Below are 7,358 nucleotides of genomic sequence, written 5' to 3' on the forward strand. Positions count from 1 at the left end.
CATGGTGAAGGAAATGTCGGTCTCCTGCATTTTTCTTTTCTTTTTCTTCCTAAACTAACCAGTCTGTGTTGGTCCTCAGCTGAGCTGTTAACCCAGGGAAGAGTTGACCTTCTGGTGAATACATGGATTCAATGGGGCCCAAGGCAGGTTTGAATCACTCAGAACCAACAGCCAGAATAACTTTTTTTTTTTTATTTTTTTTTTATTTTTGAGAGGGAGTCTTGCTCGGTAGCCCGGGCTGGAGTGCAGTGGCCGGATCTCAGCTCACTGCAAGCTCCGCCTCCCGGGTTTACGCCATTCTCCTGCCTCAGCCTCCCGAGTAGCTGGGACTACAGGCGCCCGCCACCTCGCCCGGCTAGTTTTTTGTATTTTTCGTAAAGACGGGGTTTCACGGTGTTAGCCAGGATGGTCTCGATCTCCTGACCTCGTGATCCGCCCGTCTCGGCCTCCCAAAGTGCTGGGATTACAGGCTTGAGCCACCGCGCCCGGCCCAGAATAACTTTTGAAAGGCTGTAAATGGAGATGATTAAAATCCTCTGATTTATGTTACTTCTTACTCAAGTTGCTAAACGTTCCTTCCCATCAAGAGCTGTTTGGCTAGAGATAGAAACATTTGTTCAGCTTTCTTTCTTTCTTTCTTTCTTTCTTTCTTTCTTTCTTTCTTTCTTTCTCTCTTTCTTTTCCTTCCTTCCTTTTCTTCCTTCCTTCCCTCCCTCCCTCGCTCCCTCTGTCCCTCACTCCCTTCCTTCTTTCCTTCTTTTTATAAAAAGAAATGAACTGATATTTTTTATGTAGAAAGATCAGATTATTTCACAATTTTTTGGTGAGTTTTCTTTTAACTTTTATTTTGGGTTCAGGGGTGCATGTGCAGGTTTGTAATATAGGTAAACTCATGTCACGGGGTTTATTGTACAGACTATTTCATCACCCAGGAATTAAGGCCAGTACCCATTAGTTATTTTTCCTGACCCACTCCCTCCTCTCAGCCTCCACCCTCTGATAGCTCCTGGTATGTTGGCCCTCTGTAGGTGTCCATGTGTTCTCATCAATTAGCTCCCATTTGTAAGTGAGTTCATATGTTTTTGGGTTTTGTGTTCCTGCATTGGTTTGCTAAGCATTATGGCCTTCAGCTCCACCCATATTCCTGCAAAGGACATGATTTCACTCTTTTTAATGGTTACACAGTATTCCATGGTGTATACGTACAACATTTAAAAAAATCCAGTCTACTATTGTGTCTGGAGTTGGTTCCTTCTGGTGGGTTCTTGGTCTCACTGACTTCAAGAATGAAGCCGTGGACCTTTGCAGTGAGTGTTACAGCTCTTAAAGATGGTGTGTACAGAGTTTTTCCTTCAGATGTGTCTGGAGTTTCTTCCTTCCGGTGGGTTCGTGGTCTCACTGACTTCAAGAATGAAGCCACGGACCTTCGCAGCAAGTGTTACAGCTCTTAAAGGTGGTGTGGACCCAAAGAGTGAGCAGCAGCAAGATTTATTGTGAAGAGCAAAAGAACAAAGCTTCCATAGCGTGGAAGGGGACCCGAGCAGGTTGCCTCAGCTGGCTCTGCTGGCCAGCTTTTATTCCCTTATTTGGCCCTGCCCACGTCCTGCTGATTGGTCCATTTTACAAAGTGCTGATTGGTCCATTTTACAGAGTACTGATTGGTGCATTTACAGTCCTTTAGCTAGATACAGAGTGCTGATTGGTACGTTTTTACAGAGTGCTGATTTGTGCATTTACAATCCTTTAGCTGGACACAGAGTGCTGGTTGGTGCATTTTTACAGAGTGCTGATTGGTCCATTTCCAATCCTTTAGCTAGACAGAGAGTGCTGATTGGTGCATTTACAATCCTCTAGCTAGACAGAAAAGTTCTCCAAGTCCCCACTCGACCCAGGAGGTCCAGCTGGCTTCACCTCTCAATCCCCCCTCTAAACAGGACACCCCAACTGCTGTTGGGAATTTGGCAATGACCACTCTAGCTACTTCCTGCTGGACAGGGGTGAAGAAGGGGCCCTGCAGTTGTAGTGTCCTCCAGAGGGGAACTCTTTAGGCCAATCAAAGGGCCAGCAGGTCAATCCAGGGGTCCTTGGTAGAAGCCATTAGTTGAGCTCATTTGGGGTTCCATTTGTAAGACCATCTGTAGCTTGATGGCCTCGATCCTAGAGGAAATAAATTTGACAAGGAGGTTAAAAACACTGGGCCTGAAGGTGAATCATAGCAAGATGGCTGTCATGGGACCTAGAAATGGGAGAAGCCATATTGCCCAACTCCAGAGGTTGGTATAAGAGTTTGAAAGGCATTGTCTGATTTCAGAAGCCTTTTCCTGTAAACGCCAAGGACATCTCTTACTATTCCTGACTGGTTAGTGTAAAAACAACACTCTTCCCCTAAGAAGGTGCAGAGTCCTCCTTTCTCAGTAGTAAGGAGGTCTAGGCCCTGGCGATTTTGGAGAGTCACTGCTGCCAAAGAGTCTATTTGGGATTGTAGAGTAAGGGTAGATTTAATTATTTCTTGCAAACTCTCTGAGCAATCCTTTGAGAGTGTGTGGTAGTAGGATAATACATGTTACACTGTTAACTTTTAGCAAACTTTAGTTTTGTTGAAAACCTGTAAGTTTGGGATTTCAATTATTGTTTGCTATTAACAAGACCTCATTCGGTCCATATTAACTTAGAATTGGTATAGATGGCTCCTTCCTGATTCTGTAAGTACTTTAAGGTTTGGCTGAGTGCAAACAGCTGGCACGTTTGAGCAGACCAATTATTAGGCAATTTTCCTAACTCTGCTTCAATAAGAGTTTCCTTATCATTTACTGAATACCCATTGTGGCTTTTTCCCTTAATCACCCAGGAGCAACCATCTATGGTCCTGTCCTGAAGGGAGTTCCTCTTAGATCTGGTCTGACCTTTGTATGGTAATTAATTAAGATCCCCTGTTAGGAAACCTGCTGGGTTAAGAATTTTTGATAGGAAGGCTATGGGTTGTCAGTGGCCTCAGTGCTTTTGGGCTATGCCCTTGTTTACACTGACAACAAGGTGGTATTGGAGTATTATAGGGTTACAGAGAAGACCTTCAATTATCAATTATAGGTTTTAAATTTACCCTGGCTTTTAAAGGAATAGGGTACACTGTTTTTTCTTTACTACTTCCATCTCTTTCTTTTTGAGTTCTTCTTTGTCTCTCTCTCTCTCTCTCTCTCTCTCTCTGACTCCCTCTTTGTCTCTGTCTCTTCCTCTCTCTCTCTTTCTGACTTTCTGTCTCTTTCTCTCTTTCCTTTCTGCTGGTCTTTCCCTGCTTCTGCCAGCCGCTTATGCTGCTGTTCTCTCCTCTCCTTCCCCTTTTGATGACTTCGACAGTGTAAGACTGCCACCTTTTTGGGTTTTTGCCCTGCATGCAATAACTCCATGATTTCCTTGTGATATTTAATTGTGGGTTCCCCCATAGGTTAGGAACTCCTTTCTTTCCATATTGCAGCCTGGGCATGTCGGATTAGATAAGCATACTTACCATCTGTAGCAAAGTCTCCCAATTACAACTGAGGAGGTGGGAGAAATACCTGGTTACAGGCCATCCCAGGATTCCTCGGATGGTAATGGACCTTGAGGACAGCTCTCCAGGACAGGAGATTAACACTGAGAAAGCCGTGCCAGTGTCCAGGAGGAAGTCAATTTCCTGGCCTTCAATGGTTATATGTACCAGGGGCTCAGTGAGGGTGATGACATGAGCTGGCGCTTGCCCTGGGCACCCTCAGTCCTGTTGTTGGATCATCTGGTTGGGGGCTTCTGGCCCAGAGAACTTTTTCACTTTCCAGTGATTTCCTCAGCATAGTGGACTTGGGCGAGGGGGCAGCTTGTTTCTTGCTGGACAATCTTTTTTAAAGTGTCCTTGCACACCACACTGATAACAAGCCCTATCAGGTGATTGGCCTGCTCCATTTTCTGTCCTCTCTGAACCACCAAGGTTTGTTTGTCTGAGGGCCATGACTAAGGCTGCGGCCATTCTCTGATCTCACTTTTCCTTTTTGGCCTGTTCCTCTTGGTCCCTATTATAGAACACCAAGGTTGCCAGGTTTAATAATGCCTCCAAATTTTGTTCAGGGCCCAGGGTTCGCTTTTAGAGCTTTCTCCTGATATCTGTGGCTGACTGGGTAATAAACTTATCTTTTAGGATCAATTGACTCTCGAGGGAGTTGGGTGACAGGGGAGTATATTTTCTTAAGGCCTCCCGTAGCCACTTGAGGAAGGCAGAAGGATTTTCTTCTTTTCCCTGAGTTATGGTGGACATCATTGAATAATTCATGGGCTTTTTCCTAATTCTCCTTAGTCCTTCTAGAACACAGGCCAACAGATGTTTGTGACTCCAGTCCCCATGATCTGAGTCGAGGTCCCAGTGGGGATCCATACTGGGCATGGCTTGCTGACTGGTAGGGAATTTGTCCCTTTCTTCAACTGTCATTCTATCATTTACTTGACTAAGATACCAGGTATCTCCAAACTCTCAGGCTGCAGCTAAAGCTGCATTCTTTTCATTAAAGGCCAGGGTTTGATCTAACAATAGCATGACATCTCTCCAAGTGAGATCGAAGTTTTGTCCTAGACCTTATAGTACATCTGTATAGCTATCAGGATCATCTGAAAGCTTCCCCAGGTCTACCTTGATCTGTTTTAAATCAGAGAGGGAGAAGGGGACATGTACCCAGGTTGGGCCAAATTCCCCTCCTCCTACAGCTTGAAGGGGACATAACTGATAGCCCGGGGGGTTTTGTGGTCCTTTGGAGATTTCTTTGCTTGTTTCCTTCTGAGCAGGGGAGATTAGAGAAGGCTTATCATTAATAGGAATGGGAGCTATAGGGAGACTAGGATATGGGGGTAAGCTGAGAGGTCTTCCTATGGGATGTAAATTGCAAACTTTGCATAGTTGTGTATTCTCCTTCAATGAAAAGAACACTTGGACATAAGGTATTTCACTCCATTTGCCTTCCCTTTTACAGAAAAGGTCAAGCTGCAGGATAGTATTGTAATTTATACTTCCCTCAGGTGGCCATTTTTCCCCATGAGAGAGAGAATATTGGGGCCAAACCATAGTGCAGAATAAAATGAGCTGCCTCTTTTTCAGGGTTTGTGGGTCAAATTGGTCCCAGTGGCTTAGGATGCATTTCAAGGGTGAGCCTGTTGATGCCTGAGTGTTTCCCATCTGAAAGACAAAACTGCCTGCAGTTTTGGTTTGTTTGTTTCTCCCCCTGCCCAAGAACCCACAACGGTCCCTGGACCCTGCTGACAGGAATAGTTGTGCTCACCAATGCAGCAGCAGAAACACCTCTTGCCCAAGAACCCGCAATGGTCCCTGGACCCTGCTGATTGGAATAGTTGCGTTCACCAATGCAGCAGCAGAAACACCTCTTGCCCAAGAACCTGCAACAGTTCCTGGACCCTGCTGATCGGAATAGTTGCACTCACTGACGCAGCAGCAGAAACACCTCTCGCCCAAGAACCCACAATGGTCCCCGGACCCTGCTGATTGGAATAGTTGTGCTCACGGATGCAGCAGCAGAAACACTAGTTTTCCTTCTAGACACAAGGAGGACTGAGGAAGGTCGGATTTAGTGGCCCTTACTGATGCATTCTCAAAAACCTGTTAGAGTCCTAAGTGTTCTCCTGTTAGTATTGGGACCTTACCACTGTCCTATAAAGATGTTGTGCCCCCAAAATGAAGTGGAGGGCCATACCTTGAGGGAGGGAATCTCCAGGGTTAGAAGAGTGACACCTTTTGTCCTCACTTATATGAATAGGAAGGATACAATTTCTGAGACTCCCCATATCCTAGCTTCAGCAATAGCTTTTTTAGGCCTGCTAGTCTGAGGAGGGATCCTAAAATTCCAGATAAGATAGTCCCCCCATCACCAATGGGGCTTTGGGCAAAACTTATGTCTTTCTAATTAGTGAGCCCGGGTGCCTAAAGAAGGGAATAAAGTCTCAAAGTTTATACTAGAAATTATTCTTATAGGAGAAACCAGAAAAACACCAGAGACAGGGAGTGGTTTTTAGAAGCGGGACTAGCCTCAGAGAAGAGAGGCAAGCATGCCTAATGTCAGGCATTAGGACCCAGGAGGCAAGGGTCAGGATAAATAGGATAGATGGGTGAGTCTCAGTTGGGCGATGTAACTTTTATTTATTTATTTATTTATTTATTATTATTATTATACTTTAAGTTCTAGGGTACATGTGCACAACGTGCAGGTTTGTTACATATGTATACTTGTGCCATGTTGCTGTGCTGCACCCATCAACTCGTCAGCACCCATCAACTCGTCATTTACATCAGGTATAACTCCCAATGCAATTCCTCCCCCCTCCCCCCTCCCCATGATAGGCCCCGGTGTGTGATGTTCCCCTTCCCGAGTCCAAGTGATCTCATTGTTCAGTTCCCACCTATGAGTGAGAACATGTGGTGTTTGGTTTTCTATTCTTGTGATAGTTTGCTAAGAATGATGGTTTCCAGCTGCATCTATGTCCCTATAAAGGACACAAACTCATCCTTTTTTATGGCTGCATAGTATTCCATGGTGTATATGTGCCACATTTTCTTAATCCAGTCTGTCACTGGTGGACATTTGGGTTGATTCCAAGTCTTTGCTATTGTGAATAGTGCCGCAATAAACATACGTGTGCATGTGTCTTTATAGCAGCATGATTTATAATCCTTTGGGTATATACCCAGTAATGGGATGGCTGGGTCATATGGTACTTCTAGTTCTAGATCTTTGAGGAATCGCCATACTGTTTTCCATAATGGTTGAACTAGTTTACAATCCCACCAACAGTGTAAAAGTGTTCCTATTTCTTCACATCCTCTCCAGCACCTGTTGTTTCCTGACTTTTTAATGATCGCCATTCTAACTGGTGTGAGATGGTATCTCATTGTGGTTTTGATTTGCATTTCTCTGATGGCCAGTGATGATGAGCATTTTTTCATGTGTCTGTTGGCTGTATGAATGTCTTCTTTTGAGAAATGTCTGTTCATATCCTTTGCCCACTTTTTGATGGGGTTGTTTGTTTTTTTCTTGTAAATTTGTTGGAGTTCTTTGTAGGTTCTGGATATTAGCCCTTTGTCAGATGAGTAGATTGCAAAAATTTTCTCCCATTCTGTAGGTTGTCTGTTCACTCTGATGATAGTTTCTTTTGCTATGCAGAAGCTCTTTAGTTTAATTAGATCCCATTTGTCAATTTTGGCTTTTGTTGCCATTGCTTTTGGTGTTTTAGACATGAAGTCTTTGCCCATGCCTATGTCCTGAATGGTACTACCTAGGTTTTCTTCTAGGATTTTTATGGTATTAGGTCTAACATTTAAGTCTCTAATCCAT

The sequence above is a fragment of the Theropithecus gelada genome, chromosome X, assembly GCF_003255815.1.
Source record: "Theropithecus gelada isolate Dixy chromosome X, Tgel_1.0, whole genome shotgun sequence".
Taxonomy (NCBI): domain Eukaryota; kingdom Metazoa; phylum Chordata; class Mammalia; order Primates; family Cercopithecidae; genus Theropithecus; species Theropithecus gelada.